Source organism: Hyperolius riggenbachi, chromosome 8, assembly GCF_040937935.1.
Source record: "Hyperolius riggenbachi isolate aHypRig1 chromosome 8, aHypRig1.pri, whole genome shotgun sequence".
Lineage (NCBI taxonomy): Eukaryota > Metazoa > Chordata > Amphibia > Anura > Hyperoliidae > Hyperolius > Hyperolius riggenbachi.
Genome location: NC_090653.1, coordinates 124,100,053 through 124,117,994, shown reverse-complemented (window position 1 = coordinate 124,117,994; position 17,942 = coordinate 124,100,053). Strand labels below are relative to the sequence as shown.

The following is a 17,942-nucleotide window of genomic DNA, read 5'->3' as shown; positions in this document are numbered from 1 at the left end:
TTGGCACTGCATTCCTAAACTTAGAAATCTATTGTAGCGCTCTGCTTACCTGCAACTGCACAGCTATCCATACATATAGCACAGTACAAGACTCCTGCATGGGCCATTTTCCTGTTTATAAACCGAGGTGTGAAATGACACTTCCTGTAAAGTGCAAGTCTCCAGCAGACAGTACACGTATAGTGAGTGACTAAATACCACCTATCCCCTGTGCAGAGTACTGAATATGGATGATGTGGGTGGTGACCTGTGCAGCCATGTCCATGCTCCATCCTTGTCTCTGCGTCTGTCACTGGCTTTGGCCACTACCTTCATCATGTTTTTTACTGCAATGCTGAGAAATGTAGCCTGTAGAACCAGAGGTGGTTATTTTTGCAAAAAAACAAAAAACCATGCTACATGATCCGGGGGGCTAGCTGGTTCAGGTAGCCTCAATTATTGCCACTCCTGTAGTCAGATATCCTGTAGTTTCTGTTTCAGCGACCCCTGGGGTCACAACACTGTAGCTCTGTGTGTCTTAGCACAGACCGGGGGGGGGGGGGGGGGGGGGGGGGTATGGAGCTGCTCAATGAGAGTGAGGAAGGGGTGTTAGGAAAGCCCCAAGAGGGCATTTTGCAGGAGGGCCTCTCCTGCAAGAGATCACCGTTCCCTTCAATACTGCCGACAAGCTGCATGAAGGCAATTTCAGGGAGTGACAGCATGGGGCACAGAGGCATATCATGGACTGGGGAACATGCCTCTCTGTCCCATCTGCCTCCCCTGCGCCACCTCTGGTACACTTTAATATTTTTCCTACTTTGAGCAATCCTGATTGACCTATCTACCATCTGAATATAGAAAGGGTTCTGCAGCTCTAAGCAGATAGGACTCATGAAAGCGTCATTTTATCCTTCACATTGCTTCTACACACCTGTTCCATTCATTTGATCTGAATGCTATCAAAATTTGTCTTATTCAACATTGGCCTTTAAAGGGAAGGTTCAAGCAAAAAAAAAATGAGTTTCACTTACCTGGGGCTTCTACCAGCCCCATGCAGCCATCCTGTGCCCTCGTAGTCACTCACTGCTGCTCCAGTTCCCCGCTGGCAGCTTTCTGACCTCGGAGGTCAGGGCCACATTGCATACATTTTTACGCATTCCAGCTAGTGCAGGAACAAAAATTTACGCGTTTCACCACTAACGCGTAAAAATGTATGTGTTAATGTTCCTGCACTAGCGGAAATGTGTAAAAATGTACGCAATTTGGCCCTGACCTCCGAGGTCAGAAAGCTGCCAGCGGGGGACTGGAGCAGCAGTGAGTGACTACGAGGGCACAGGATGGCTGCGTGGGGCTGGTAGAAGCCCCAGGTAAGTGAATCTCATTTTTTCTTTTTGCTTGGACCTTCCCTTTAAAATAACTAAAGGCAAGCACTCCAATCAATTATTGCATCAGAGAGAAAGGTTGAAATGCAGGACTAGTAGAGCACAAAAAATGGTCTAAAAGTTGGGAGGAAAGGAACTAGTTAGTTAAATACACATTCCTGAAAAAAGGGCTTTAAAGGAAACCTGAGGTGAGAGGGATATGGAGGCTGCCATATTTCTTTCTTTGATAACAATGCCAGTTGCCTGGCCCCATTGATCGTCTAGGATAAGTAGTGTCTGAGTCAGAACCCTGGAACAAGCATCTCTCTAATCCAGTAAAACCTGAGTCAGGGCACCTGATCCGCTGCATACTTGTTCAGGGTCTATAAGTATTAGAGATACAGGATCAGGAGAACTGCCAGGCAACTGGTATTGCTTAAAAGGCAATACATATGGCAGCCTCCATATCCCTCTCACCTCCCTCTCTCTCTCTCTATATAATTTCCTTTATTATGTAGGACACTTCTGACACATAGGCCCTGATATACCAAGCAAAGTATCAAAAGCATGCTGCATAAGGGCTGGTTCACACTACAAGAACTTTTTAAGCGCTAGTGATTTAAAAAAAACAACATCTTGCTAATGTTTTATAAAATCCCATTGCTCAAGTGAGAACACACACACAGTATTAAATTAGCAAAAGCTTTTAAAATCACAAGTGCTCAGAAAAAGCTCTTGTAGTATGAATCGGCCCTACCAATGTGATCCACATACTGTCCTCATCCTAAAAAGGAGAAAAATGTGAGCTCAAAAGAGGAATCCAGGATTATTCTCATTTAGACCAAATCGTCTCAGCAAGTGCCCTCAATCTTCCAACACTGAAGAACACTAAAGAGCCTCACTGATGCAGCAAACCTGACCTGGATTTATTAGATGCTGCTTCAAGGTAGAAGCCTGCAACTCAAATTCTTCAGCTAAACTCAAGTTCTTTTCAAGTTGTCCATTATTTGCATTGTCTATCTGTGTGTGTGGACTGCTCCTGATACAAGGCTATTATTATTTTGGGTTTATATAGTGCCAATATCTTCTGTGGCGCTTTACAATACAGAATACACAGTACAGACAGTTACAAGGCAATGGATACAGCAGCGATAACACATGGGGGAAAGAGCCTGCCTAGGTGAGCTTAAAGTCAGTGGCCAACTGCAGCACTTTCCTTATTGCCCACTATTAATAGAGACCTGCCTTTCAATTAAGTTTCGAAAATGTAAGCTCTGAGTGTGTTCTCCAATCCTGTCCTCTTTTTGCCCGAGTTTATTGACCTAAAACAAGCAGGTGGCTATTGAAGTCTGAAACAGCCAAACTCTTGTTCTCAGCTAAGTATTAAAGTCTGCATCTTTAAATATACATGGCAGCTCTCACATCTACCTTAAATATAAGCCACCATACATATAGGCCAACTCCTCAACAGTCTACCCTCAAAAAACCTAATGTGTGACCCGCTTATAAGCCCAACACCCAATGTCTCAGCCTAGCCTCCCCCCACCTTCTAATGTACGCTTTGCACATTAGAAGTGTGCTTGTATCTGTAGTTACCTCTCCTCATTCCTGACAACCATCTTCCCATCTTGTAGCTCTGTAGTTGCAGACAGAGGTCCAGGGCTTCACTATTTTCTTGCTGTGGGAAGCCATCTTCCTGACTCCCATGCAGATCTGTATTTGATGCTGACCTCTAGCAGCAAGTACAGAGCTGCAAGGGAGCTGGAAAGATGGCTGCTCAGAACAAAAAGACAGTGAAACCCTGAACCTTAAAGGGATACTGTAGGGGGGTCGGGGGAAAATGAGCTGAACTTACCCGGGGCTTCTAATGGTCCCCCGCAGACATCCTGTGCCCGTGCAGCCACTCACCGATGCTCCGGCCCAGCTTCCGGTTCACTTCTGGAATTTCTGACTTTAAAGTCAGAAAACCACTCCGCCTGCGTTGCCGTGTCCTCGCTCCCGCTGATGTCATCAAGAGCGCACAGGGCAGGCCCAGTATGGTCTGTGCCTGCGCAGTACGCTCCTAGTGATATCAGAGGAAGCGAGGACACGGCAACGCAGGTGCAGTGGTTTTCTGACTTTAAAGTCAGAAATTCCAGAAGTGAACTTGAGGCGGGGCCGGAGCATCGGTGAGTGGCTGCGCCAACACAAGATGTCTGCGGGGGACCATTAGAAGCTCCGGGTAAGTTCAGCTCATTTTCCCCTGACCCGCCTACAGTATCCCTTTAAAGGGAGGCATATGGATGTTTCCTTTTAAACAATACCATTTGCTTTGCAGTCCTGCTGATCTCTTTGGTTCAGTAGGGGCTGAATCACACACCTGAAACAAGCATGCAGCTAATCCAGTCTGACTCAGAGCACCTGATCTGCATGCTTGTTCAGGAGCTGTGGCTAAAAGTATTAGAGACACAGGATCAGCCAGAGAGTCAGGCAACTGGTATTATTTTAAAGCGGTATTGTCGCCATAAAAATCAAATTTAAACTGTAACTGGTCTGAGTGTATTAAGTGATAAAGCTGCTAATCCTGCATTCAAAAAACTTGCAAAACTTTTTCTGCTGTTATGGTTTGTAGTCATCACATACTTTAGGAACACTGGCCCTAGTGCCAAAGAGTTGAATGCTGGGAGTTCTTTTTATCTATATTATATTCCTTCTCTTCCATTTATTTCCATGCCTAGCTGCTTATCAGAAACACCCTCTTGATCACTTGACTCAGCGATTGGATGTGCAAATAAAAAAATACAGTGCAGTTGTTAGTATGCACCTCAGTGGGAGTGTCTGTAGACTCTGGGAGGAGGGCAGCTAATGAATACACAATGAGCAAGAGAAGGGAGGGTGGAAAAAAGTCAGGGAGGATAGGATGTCAGCATTAGCTTGGCAAGATGGCCACTGCCTAGAATAGGAATTTCTGCTTTTTCTTTATAAAATTCACAGGAATCATCACGTGGATAGCACAATACATCTGTTATGCAAGTAGAAGTAGTATTTATCTACTTATATATGTGTTTTTTATTTGTAGGTTAGCATGGGTGTCGCTTGTTCTTTAAAAGGAAACATCCATATCCTTCTCAGTGTAGGTTCCCTTTAAAGAGGAACTTTAACCAAGGATTGAACTTCATTCCAATCAGTAGCTGATACCCCCTTCCCATGAGAAGTCTTTGCCTTTTTTCAAATAGATCATTAGGGGGTCTGTATGGCTGATATTGTGGTAAATCCCTTCCACAGTGTGATGTCATGACCTTGGTCCAGACAGTTTGCACTCTGTGAACCTCAATGCATTGTGAGAATTAACAGATTTTTCCATCTGCCAAGCAAGCAATATTTCCCTCTGTACATAAAACGGTCAGTAAACAAACATTCCATACAGATCACCTGGCTGGACTAAAGTTGTGAACACCAGTGATAACATTTCAGACTTTAAATATGTCAGCACCGGGGCAGGGAAAAAGGGCGCACAGCTCTAGTGGACTAAAAGGGCGCCGCTATAGACTGCAATACAAAATATCGGCTATTGGGCGCCCGACAGGAAAAAAGGGCGCCCGAGAAATAGCGGTTACAAGGAACGTTTTATCAAAAGTTTTCGTTTATACAAAAAGGGTTATAACAAACATCGTTTACAAGATCGTTTTGACTGTGTGTTATACTTATTTTCCCGTTTTTAAAAATTTCGCTTACAGGACTGTTACAAGTAAATGTTAGTTTACAGTACTATTAACAGATTAAGGTTTATAAGAAATATCGTTTACAAGTTCATTTTGATGTTGTGTTATACTTATTTTTTTGTTTTTAAATTTCGTTTATAGGAGCGCTTACAGGACTGTAACAAGTAAATGTTCGTTTACACTACTTTTAACATTTAAAAGTTGTTTACATACGTATAATGCTTAAATACCAATGTATAAATACCGTTTTGAACCTTATATCAATGTATAAATACAGTTTTGAACCTTATTGTATTAGAAACACATCATACTTGGTATTAACTTTGTTTTTTACACTTATAATTCGTTGATTATAGTTAGTAAAATATAGTTTTTAATATTACTATTATTTTAAGATTTTTTTTTAATGCTTACATGATAAATAATTTTATGTGTTTATAATATTAATATTGTATACGTCATTTTAAGATTATTTAATGTATTACAAATATACAAATTATTGGTTAGGGTTAAGCACTACCAGGGGGGTCTAGGGGTTAGGGATAGGTATAGGGAGGGTTATGTAGTTACAGTGCAATATACAGTACTATGGGGTGATTAGGGTTAGGCGCCAGCAGGGGGGTCTTAGGTTTAGGCACCACCAGGGGGGTCTTAGGTTTAGGCACCACCAGGGGGGTCTTAGGTTTAGGCACCACCAGGGGGGTCTTAGGTTTAGGCACCACCAGGGGGGTTTTAGGTTTAGGCACCACCAGGGGGGGTCTTAGGTTTAGGCACTACCAGGGGGGGGGGTCTTAGGTTTAGGCACCACCAGGGGGGGGTCTTAGGTTTAGGCACCACCTGGGGGGTCTTAGGTTTAGGCACCACCTGGAGGGTCTTAGGTTTAGGCACCACCAGGGGGGTCTTAGGTTTAGGCACCACCAGGGGGGTCTTAGGTTTAGGCACTACCAGGGGGGTCTTAGGTTTAGGCACCACCGGGGGGGGTCTTAGGTTTAGGCACCACCGGGGGGGGTCTTAGGTTTAGGCACCACCGGGGGGGGGGGGGGTCTTAGGTTTAGGCACCACCGGGGGGGTCTTAGGTTTAGGCACCACCGGAGGGTCTTAGGTTTAGGCACCACCGGGGGGTCTTAGGTTTAGGCACCACCGGGGGGGTCTTAGGTTTAGGCACCACCGGGGGGGTCTTAGGTTTAGGCACCACCAGGTGGGTCTTAGGTTTAGGCACTACCAGGGGGGTGGTTAGGGTTAGGCACCACCAGGGGGGTGGTTAGGGTTAGGCACCACCAGGGGGGTCTAGGGGTTAGGGAGGGCTGTGTATGAGAGTAAGGTTAGATATAGTTACAGCACCAGGCCCATTTCTAGGGCCGTGCGGCCGCCCTGGGCACCGAAGGACTGTGGGCGCAGTAATGGAGGGGGGAGCCGCAGCCGCGGGGAGGGCAGCCCGACCTCTCCCTCCCTCTCCGGGCGCCCTCCGTGCTCCCCCCTCAGAGTCTGACTGCACAGGAAGCGTTGTGTACAAAGCGCATTAGCGCAACTCACCTCCCTCCCTGGTTCCAATCGCTGCCGGTGCTCCAACACTTTATCCTAGACGTCGAACTAACCTACATCCCATAGACTTTTACTATCCCTTCCCCTCCCCCAACCCTAACCCTCCTGGTATACGTTTGATAGTGGATGTAGGCAAATTCGACGTGTAGGTTATCACGTCGGAACACCTGGTCTCCTCTTCTCTTCATAGCCGCTCATACACACGCTGCTTCCTGTTTACCCAGAAGCAGCGTGTCAGCGGCTATGAGGAGAAGACAGAAGAGGAGACCGGCGGCGATTGGAACCAGGGAGGGAGGTGAGTTGTGCTAATGCGCTCTGTACACAGCGCTTCCTGTGCAGTCAGACTCGGAGGGGGGAGCACGGAGGGCGCCCGGAGAGGAAGGGAGGGAGAGGTCGGGCTGCCCTCCCCGCGGCTTTCCCCTCCATTATGGGGGGGGGGGCAGCTTCCTATCTAACCTATACTGGGGGGCACCTACCTAATCTAACCTATACTGGGGGGGGGGGGCACCTACCTAATCTAACCTATACTGGGGGGCAGCTACCTATCTAACCTATACTGGGGGGCACCTACCCAATCTAACCTATACTGGGGGGCACCTACCTAATCTAACCACACTGTGGGCACCTACCTAATCTAACCTATACTGGGGGGCACCTACCTTATCTAACCTATACTGCGGGGAAGCTACCTATCTAACCTATACTGGGTGGCACCTACCTAATCTAACCTATACTGGGGGGCACCTACCTAATCTAACCTATACTGGGGGGCACCTACCTAATCTAACCTATACTGGGGGGCACCTACCTAATCTAACCTATACTGGGGGGCACCTACCTAATCTAACCACACTGGGGGGCACCTACCTAATCTAACCACACTGGGGGGCACCTACCTAATCTGACCTATACTGGAGGGCCCCTACCTATCTAACCTGTATTGGGGGCACCTACCTACCTAGCTTATACTGGTGGCAACTATACTGGCTACCTATATTGGAGGCACCTACCTAACTAACTAACCTATACTGGGGGCACCTACCTATCTAACCTAGGATGGGGGCAACTATTCTGACTCCCTATATTAGGGGCACCTACCTATCTAACCTATACCGGGGGCACCTGCCTATCTAATCTATACCGGGGGCACCTGCCTATCTAACCTATACTGGGGGCAACTATACCGGCTACCTATACTGGAGGCACCTACCTGGCTAACCTATACTGGGGCACCTATGCCTGGCTACCTATACTATGCCTAGCTAACTATACTGGGGGGACCTATAGCTGGCTACCTATACTGAGTGCAACTAGACCTGGCTAACCTACACTGTGGACATGTATACCTGGCTTCGCCAGGGGGGGGGGGGGGTATTTTAGCCTAGAAACTGCCCTGTACAGCACAATACGTGTAATATATACAATGTATTACATTATGTGTATTAACCCCCTTGGCGGTATGAAAAATACCGCCAGGGGGCAGCGCAGCAGTTTTTTTAAAATTATTTTTGTTTTAAATCATGATAGCCGCTGCTCAGCGGCATCCCCCCAGCCCCGCCGATCGCCTCCGGAGATAGGCGATCAGGAAATCCCGTTCAAAGAACGGGATTTCCTGGAGGGCTTCCCCCGTCGCCATGGCGACGGGGCGGAATGACGTCAGCGACGTCGGGACGTCATTGGGAGACCCGATCCACCCCTCGGCGCTGCCTGGCACTGATTGGCCAGGCAGCGCTCGGGATCTGTAATGTGAATTACAGCAATAGTGGCGATCAGACAGTAATTTGAGCGCCGTCAAAAGACAGAGCCTAAATTACTTTATAAACAGCATAATTTGGCAACCACATTTTTTTGGGCAGCAAATTACGCCTTTCCCCTAATTCCATGGTGGTCGAGGAATAACGGTTTTGGCCAAAATCGCTCATCGTATGTCTAAATAGTAGGTGAGGAATAAACGTGTTAATTTGAAGACTAAAAATGTGCTCTACTTTCTCCTTTTTATTGTGTCTGTAGAAACACAATTAGGGCTTGTATACAAGACTCGGGAATAGAGCACTCAATGTGCGGAAACGTTACAGAGCTGAAAGGATCAATATGCACAAGTGCTCTTAACAGCCTCCACTTTGTGCCGTGTCACACCAAAAATAATGCAGCCTGAAGCACTGTTTGGAATGGTACTACCTGCCTCTGTGCTTCCTTGCATGACTCTGTAGCCACAGATGCACGGAGGCAGGTACAGCACTCGCTACATCAGCATCCAGCACAAGTGCAGTCAGGGCTTTAACTCCTCTTCTATCTTTCCACATTGTGAAGAAACTGCATATAAGCAGCGTTCTGCCGAAAATTACTTCACTGGCGACAATTCCAGCCACTAAGATGGTCACCCGGGTGACAACAAGGAATTTCATCTTAATATAATAGAGGATAGACAAATCAGCATGTGTACACTTTTTATCTACACGGGTTTTCTTTGTCTAATGACAAAGAGGTTACATGACGAAATGTTAGAATACTAAATGAATGTCATTTCTCTAATACACCTCGGATGGAATACTCAACAATGGCCAGCGACTGCATTAAAAGGATTTCATTTTGGTGCAGCTAAAAGCAGTAAAAGCAGGCTTGTCTTTAGCATCCAATATTCCTAAGACATGAATAGAGAAGGTGGGCAGAATATTAATGATTCTGCATCAATGCTGAAAATCAGATGTAAATACTTGAGCTCCACCTTGTGGCAAACACAGCCATTTACATTGTAGATTTCATCAATCAAGCAGATGTGCTTCAGCCGGGGACCACATGAGCCCAGTAATGAGAAGCTTTCCAGATGAATCACTGTAGGACAGGGAAAATAACCGTGCTGGAGTATGGACCACTAGCTATGAGTCAGGGATCTAATCGCTCAGTGGGAGTTATTATAAAATATGGTCCAGTGGAAACTGCAAGATCCAAAAAGCAATTGGGTGGAACAGGAACAGAAGGGCAACAAAAGGAGGACAAATTACTGTTACGCAACAAACAGGATGACAACTATGCATGCAAAACATCTACGGTATGTGTGTAGAAGATTACACTTACTAGAAAGATAATCAAAGCTTGCCTCTCTTACCTTCTCTCAGTTTTATTAGCAAGAAGTCTGATCTTTACCAAGATGTATTTTCAAACGTTACTAAAATTGAGATTTCACAGTGAATAATTTAACAATAGAAATCATGTTAAAAATAACCACTATGCCTAATGAAACCAGTGGTGTAGCGAAGGCACTATGGGTCCCAGTGCAAGTTTTACATTGACCCCCCCCTCCCCCCAGCACTCTATACATATCGATATGGCGCACCAAAACCTACCAAGGACAACAGTGTCAGAGGTGCAATAAGAGGATGGGGTCAGTTTGTTAATGTTTACTACTATTCAAAGCATATATGCAAGTGATTTTACTAGCACAGGACTAACAAAGAGCTAATGCTAATAACAAAGAGCTAATATGTGGTTGAGGGAGGGCCCCTTTGGCCCAAGGGCCCAGGTGCGTTCGCAACCTCTGCACCCCCTATTGCTACACCACTAAACCAAACTTTTTTGAATATTGTTAACACTATTACAACACTTTGATTTGAGTACCATGAGGGTTATTAGAATAGACCATGTGCGCAACTCCGCTACACTGCTAACAAAGTCTGCACATGGAGTTCTCAGAAATATCCACCAGTGTCCACACAAGCCTAAAGTATCACTAAACCATTCCCCTGGGTATCTATCTACCACTACGAATACTACTATAAAAATGAGTACCACAAAAGTGTGTAACAGCTTGGCAAGCACTGCCTTTTAACAATATCCATGGCAGTGCAAAGTCATCAATGGCATAACATTGGGAGAAAGCTTTAATATATGATTATTCTGTCCCATTACTTTTGGTCCCTTAACAAGTGGGAGGCACATATGCAAACTGTTGTAATTCCTACACCTGATTTGGATGTAAATGCCCTCAAATTAAAGCGGACAGTCTGCAGTTAACCCCTTAAGGACCACAGGCTTACACCTACCTAGTGACCAGGCTATTTTTTTTACAATTCAATGCTCCGCAGGTATAACAGTTCGCTTCATACAACTTAGCACACAAATTAATCTTAGCTCATTTTCTGCCCACCAATAGAGCTTTCTGTTGGTGGCCTCTGATCGCTGCTGCAGGCATTATTTATTTATTTTTAAAATTAATTTTACTCTATTTTGTTTAAATAAAACAACGTCCTTTTTTTATTCCCTCCCCCCGATAACCAATCAGGGTGATTGCCTCTCATAGGCGTCAGCCTATGAAAGGGATCGCATGTTGAGCCCATCCAGGGGACAGCCAAGTGACAGAGCTGTCCCCAGTATAGCGCTGCACTAGATCACAGCACTATACAACGAAAAGAAACGGCCGTTTCTTTTCTTTTCAGGCTGCCAGTCATGACCGCTGCTGACAGACTATTGACTGAGCAGAGCTCAAGCGGGGATGGGCGCACATCCGGCGATCCCCGCTAATCTCCTCCCCCAGGACTTGACGTTAATCGGCGCTAGTCCGTCTTGAGGGAGCCACCTTATGAGCGCCATGCGTTAGGCGGTCGTAAGGAGGTTAAAGCACATTGTGTTTGTTTCATTTCAAATCCATTGTGGTTGTGTATAGAGCCAAAAATGTTACAAATGTGTCGATGCCCCAATATTTATGGACCTGACTGTATGTAGAATTCTCCTCCCAGAGCATTCTGGGAGACGAGGTGTTATTCTGCTGACTTTGGAATGTACAGTAAACACTCGCAGTAATGCACCTTGCCAGCCATAAAAATGTTGTTTAGCTGTGATAAATTTAAGAATGGAATACAAAGGGCAAACACTGACAATCTTTATAAAGTAATACTGTAAAAAAGTAGTAGTAGGAGAAAAAAACGCGCTGGGCACTCAAGGCTGAATGCTTACGGTTTATTTCCACAGGTAGCGTCAGACATTTTCAGGCATAAAGGTAATGTCTGACGCTACCTGTGGAAATAAACCTTAAGCATTCAGCCTTGAGTGCCCAGCGCTGTTTCTTCTCCTACAACTCCATGCAATTCTTATGCTGTGAGCACCAAGGTGTCTTTGGGATCCCAGGTATTGTGCATCAGCCTATTGGGTGCTGGCCTCTTCTGGAACTTTTTCTAATTATTGTAAAAAAGTAGCAGTTTAATTTATTGGCCTCAATTCTGGTAGCTATGTGAGGTAAATATTTTTTGAAGGTAAAATACCTCATGCTGCATTTTCCTCTCTTTTTAGCAATTCAGATTTTTCTGCATTTCCGAACATGCGGTAAAACGCGTGAAAAATGTATAAAGTGCGGTAAAACGTGCGGTATTTCAGTGGTAAGCATGTAGTAAATAAATAATAGTAATTGTTAATTGTCTTCCATAAGTTAGGATAGTCTTTGGAAGAAGATTTTTTTTTTCTGAGGGGAAAGGTGTATTTGATTATGTAGAAACCTATGAAAAGTATATTTATAGACATCCCCTGTATAAAAAAAAATATTGTAAATATTTGGAGTTTTATTTCTTCTCTTCTATTACACAGCCTGAATAGGAACTCCACAAAAACAGCAATAGGAACTCCACTAAAAACTGCAAAATGCACACAAATTGACTTTACCTCCAGGTACAGGCAGGTTTTAAACTGATCGGTAAATTATGTGCCAACATGCCCACTAATTTCCATGAGAATAGCTTTTATTCAGTAAAATTAATGCAAATTACCTTCCAAATTACCTTATAATTTACCGCATGACATGACTAAAACCTACCAGAATAGCTAAATATCATTACCACATGCGGTAAATTACCGTACATGAGGTAATTTGTTTGATAACCCTACCAGAATTGAGGCCAAATGTTTTATTCTGTAAGGGTCCATTCACATCTGAGCGATTAGTGGGCGATTCCTGATTATCACTAAAGCGCTATTGCTGTCACTGCAGTTATTGGCGCAGATCGTGGGCATTTTGCGATTAGTGCCAATCGCAAAACCTGTTACCTGCAACATGTTTGCAGTGATTCTGGAGTGATCGCGGTACAGTGCTTAATAAAGAGCTGACCATGATCGCTTTTAATCGTGGAAGTGTCAGGTGATATTCCTGCGCTAATCGGGGTAAAATCACCTGCACAAAATGCTAGCGATAAGCGCTAGTATTTTTAGATGTGAAAGGGGCCTAAAGTTCCACTTTAAACCTGTAACTACACTCTTCAAATACCACTTACAACCGAGCCAGGAAAAAAAGTTACACAAAAAATAAAAAGTATCTCTATATGAATAAAACACAAAGGAGAAGTGATAATTAATGCACATTCTACAGAGGGTACATGAGGTAATTGGAAGCACTTTTACTGTGAATAACAAGTAGATAATATATTAATATTACGACAAGGACAGCCCGATTCTGCTAAGCAATTCCCACTGCAGAAAGATGACCCTCAGTGGGATTGCTGGACTAGACTTCATTTAATGAACTTGGTGAGGCCAATTACTTTCAGCAGAGGTTTTACAATTTTTGACACTGCAGAACTGTCTTAAGGCTCATACACACATCAGACTATAGTCTTTGGAAAATGAAAGATAACAGACCAATCTTACCACCCTTTATGTAGTATGAGAGCCATACCTACACAGTCTATTCTATGGAGCTGAACTCTCCATCAGAAAAAAAATCTTTGCAAGATGCTGCACACACAGATGCTGTACAGACACAAAAGATCAGTATCTGCAAAAGATCTGTTCCTGCCAATGATCCGTTCCTGCAAACTGCATTCATAGTCTATGAGATTTGCAGATCATCATACACACCTTGTTTAACGGAGATTCATCTGCAGATCAGACAATCATCTGCAGATCTGAAAATCCATCCTGGTGGATATGATCTTCAGATGAATGTCTGTTAAACAAGGTGTGTATGATGATCTGCAGATATCATAGACTATGAATGCATTTTGCAGGAACGGATCTTTTGCAGGAACAGATCTTTTGCAGATACTGATCTTTTGAATGTGTACAGCATCTTTGTGTGCAGCATCTTGCAAAGAATTCTGTCTGATGGGGAGTTCAGCTCCATAAAATAGACGGGGTAAAATTGGTCTGTAATTTTTCATTTTCCAAAGACTATGGTTTGATGTGTGTATGAGCTTTTAGACACCAGGTCTGTGGAGTTGGTACAAAAATCATCTCCGACTCCACAGTTTATAAAACCACTGACTCAGACTTCAGCTACATAAAATTGCTCCGACTTCATAGCTCTGATAGACACTGACCAGAGGATTCAGTTTTGCAGGCTGTTACAATGTAGTTTCCTGTTTGAATTTTTTGTGAAATGTCACTCTGTGTTTAATGTATGGTGCCTGAATGTATTTGAGTCAGTATGACAAGTTGTTGGCACAGACATGCTTTTATGGTCTATGTACTCCCTTGCAAACTCCTGTGCAAAAGCCACTGACATAATTGACATACTGTACATGAATAGCCAGATACACACCTTGCCTCATTAGCTATGACTGGCAATCAGTTGCTTAGACATCAAGCATTGGATTTTAACCACTTCAGCACCACATGGTTTTTTGCTTAAAAACCAGAGCAATTTTCACATTTCAGCGCTCCTCCCATTCAATCACCAATAACTTTATTGCTATTCATCAGATGTAAATGATCTATATCTTGTTTTTTTTGCCACAAATTATGCTTTGTGAGGGTGATATTTGCTTTTAGTAATTATGCTATTATCTGTGAATTTAAAAATGAGAAAAAAAAAAAGAATACACTATTTCTCCATTTCCATGCACTATAGTTTTCAAATAAACAATGTTACCATAGGTAAAACCCACACATTGTATTTGCTAATTTGTCCTGGTTATCTCAACATTTAAATAATGTTCCTAGTACAATGTATGACGATAATATATTCGTTTCTGGTTTGTGTTTTTTGTTTTCTCATTGTACTCTATCAGTAATTAAAAGCCCTTATTTTCATGATTAACAGTAATACACTCTCATGGCATACATATTTTAAAAGCTAAGTCCCTAGGGTAACTATGTATTCTCTTTTCAATGCTGTCACTTTTGTTTTTTTTTACAAGTATTTATTTAGGGGTATAGAGTACATGTAAATAACAGTTTTATTGCTTTTCATTCAGTTTTCTGGTAAAAATCACATGACTTAGCCCTCAGTTGTCAAACAACACAAAGTCTATTCTCTCACTTGTCACGGTTAAAATGATACCCTATATACATAATCAGATAGCTTATTGGGCATACAGCACACTGTTTACCACAAGTACGCCTATCTACTCCCCTGAGCTTCAAGTAAAGTTTTGTGGGGAGTAGATAAGCGTAGCAAGGGAGGTAAAGTGGTTAAAACAAGGCTGTGGAGTCGGAGTCTAGGAGTCGGAGCAATTTTGGGTACCAGGAGTAGGAGGCTTCCTAAACTGAGGAGTCCGAGTCAGATGAGTTTTGTGCCAACTCCACAGTCATGGCTAGTAGTAGGCTGGGTGCACACTTAGCAGAAACGCTAGCGTTGCGGAAAACGATGCATTTTTGCCGCTAATGGAAGTCTTTGGGCCGCAGGGAAAAACGCATATGCGTTTTCTATGCATGCGTTTTCAAAAGCGCTAGTTTTGTTGAATAATATGCAAAAACGCACATAATGAAAGTCAATGGAAACGTAATGGTATGAGTTTTTCATGCGTTTTATATGCATTTTTGAAAAAAAAAAAAATTGTTTTGTGATGTATTTCCGCTTCTTGTTGTCTTCCTAGTTATTTGCATAAAACGCAATTGTAAAACGCATGAAAAACACATCCAAAACGCTTATGCGTTTTGTATATGCGAAACGCAAACACATTAAAACGCACTCAAAGCGATTGAAAAACACATTTACAGTAAAAAAAAAACTAAAACCAAAAACACAGTAAAAACAAACCACAAAAGCAAAAAACAAAAAAACCCGCACATGACTTAAAACTCAGCCTTTCATGTTATGTCGTGTGCGCACCTACTCTCAGACTAATGGTGCCCATACATGATACAATCAAAACGTTCGATTTTCCCATTTATTCAATCTAAATGATCGAATCAAAGTTGAAAATATTTTTCTTTTTCGATCAAGAAATTTGAACGATTATCCAGTTTTTTTCGGGAAAATTCTGATCGGACATGCTGGAAAATTCTTTATATTCGATTTAACGGAATAATCGAACTAAATTATCTAATCGAAAAAAAATGAAAAATTGTACCATGTATGGGCAACCTTAGGGCAGTGTTTCTCAAACCTATCCTTGTGACTCCCCAGCGGTGCATGTTTTGCAGTCAAATTCACCTATGCACAGGTGGGGTAATTAGTGTCTCAGCTACATGGAATCCACCTAGCTGAGACACTAATTACCCCACCTGTGCATAGGTGAGGTTGTCTGCAAAATACGCACCTCTGGGGGTCACAAGGACAGATGTGAGAAACGCTGGACTACAGAATCAGAGAGTCTGAGCAATTTTGGGTACCTGGAGTCAGAGGTTTCACAAACGGAGGAGTCTGATTATTTTTGTACCGACACCACAGCCCTGTTTTAAAATAACAGTAAACATTACCAGAATTAGTCAAGGTATTGTAATGAGTAACTGTGCAACTTCTTACTAATACAGAAAACTTGGGAAGTTATGGGCAGTCCGTACTCCAAAGAGTAAAGATGTCTTTTTTTTTAATATTTGTTTTAATCATGCAAAAAAATAAAAAATGAACAGCTTGTCAAAGTACAGACAAACAAGAATAGAATGGTAAAATTGTGCATTATCAGCCAGAGAAAAAAAATTTAAGCATTCAGCTAAAAAACAAACACAGCATTTCCGTAGGAGTCAGACTCTTATCATAAGGGCTGTAAATATCAGATGCAAAGTTTTGGGGTCATCCAATGGGACACCCCACCCTTATAACAACCCTAGTTGGGAAGCTCATTGCCACTAGTGCAAACAAACAGGTAATAGAGATCTGCCAGGTCTAGTTAGTAGCAAGGGAATCATGTTATTCAATTCAATCATTCCAAATGTTTATAAAAACTTAGATGGACACAGACAATGAGAAAATAAGATATTTTCATATTGTACTATTGAGTTTCCCTGAGGAATGTTCTATAATAACACTGACCTTTACCCTTCACCTCAACCACACAAAGTTTAGGTTTTAGAGCTTCTTGCACACTGCAAGCAATTCAGATTCAGATTCCGCTTTTTAATCTGTTTTTACTTTCGATTCAGATTCAGATTTGCAGTTTGCTCCCTGCACACTGCAAATCTGAATCTGAATCGGAGGTAAAAACTGATTAAAAAGCGGAATCGGAATCTGATTTGCTTGCAGTGTGCAAGAGGCCTAAGGGGGACAATAATATACCTATCTGGGAGAGGGGTAGTATAGCTTAGTTCCAAAAGGAAATTACCTGTGGGCAAAGATTTTGTGTTTTTAATGACATGAAATTATGGCTTACAGTCAAGCTTCAGAAAATCGTAGTGTATGTAACTTCCATCAGAAAGGTAACTTTTTAAAGTTAAATTACAAAAGGACATGTGTAGCACAGATATAAGTCTTTAAAGGGAGCCAACATGTTTGCTGTAGGCATTTTTTTTGTTTTTAATTTTAAATACCGTATTCAAACAAAAATGGAATTTAATTTTAACCACTTCACTACCTGGTAACCACTACTACTGGTAATTTTCACAGTTCAGCTCAGCTCTGATTACTTTGGCGATAACTTTATCAATAATTATCACAACTATATGAGCTATATATTTTTTTTCCAGAACAAGTTAGGCTTTTTGTGGCTGATATTTGTTATTTGTAATTACCTTATTTTCTATGCATTTTAAAAGGAATATAAGGAAAAAAGTGAAAAAAATTCTCAATGTATCCACATATATGCATTATAGCTTTAATGGAAACAGTTATATTGTACATTAAACCCACACATTTTATTTCTATATCCCTCCTGTTTATTGTTTATTTAAACAGTTCATTTGTTTTGATAATGTATTATATGTAACAATTAAGTAATGCGTACAATCTGCTACTGTAATGTGTATTTTAGACTTGTTTACTAATTAAATCTGCCATTGAATTCCCTGGGAGAAGAGGGGATTTGATGTCATTATTTTGCAACTCTGTAGTGATGTTGTCAGGTCAGAGATAAACAGTGTGATCTAAGATTTTGTGGGAAAGAGTGCAGACTTATTTTCATGTCATAGGGACCAGAGTGGTTAAGAGTTTGTTACTTCACAGGCATCAGGAAATGGCCAAGATGTAAGATTAAGTGAACCATGGCCAAAAAATAGCAGTAAA

General features: G+C 42.4%; 1 protein-coding gene across 4 annotated transcripts in view; it reads right to left on the bottom strand.

Moving 5' to 3' along the window:
• The window catches only part of MTMR1 (myotubularin related protein 1), a 111,694-nt gene that overhangs the window by 11,077 nt on the left and 82,675 nt on the right, over positions 1 to 17,942 (bottom strand). The gene's annotated exons all lie outside the window — the stretch shown is intronic.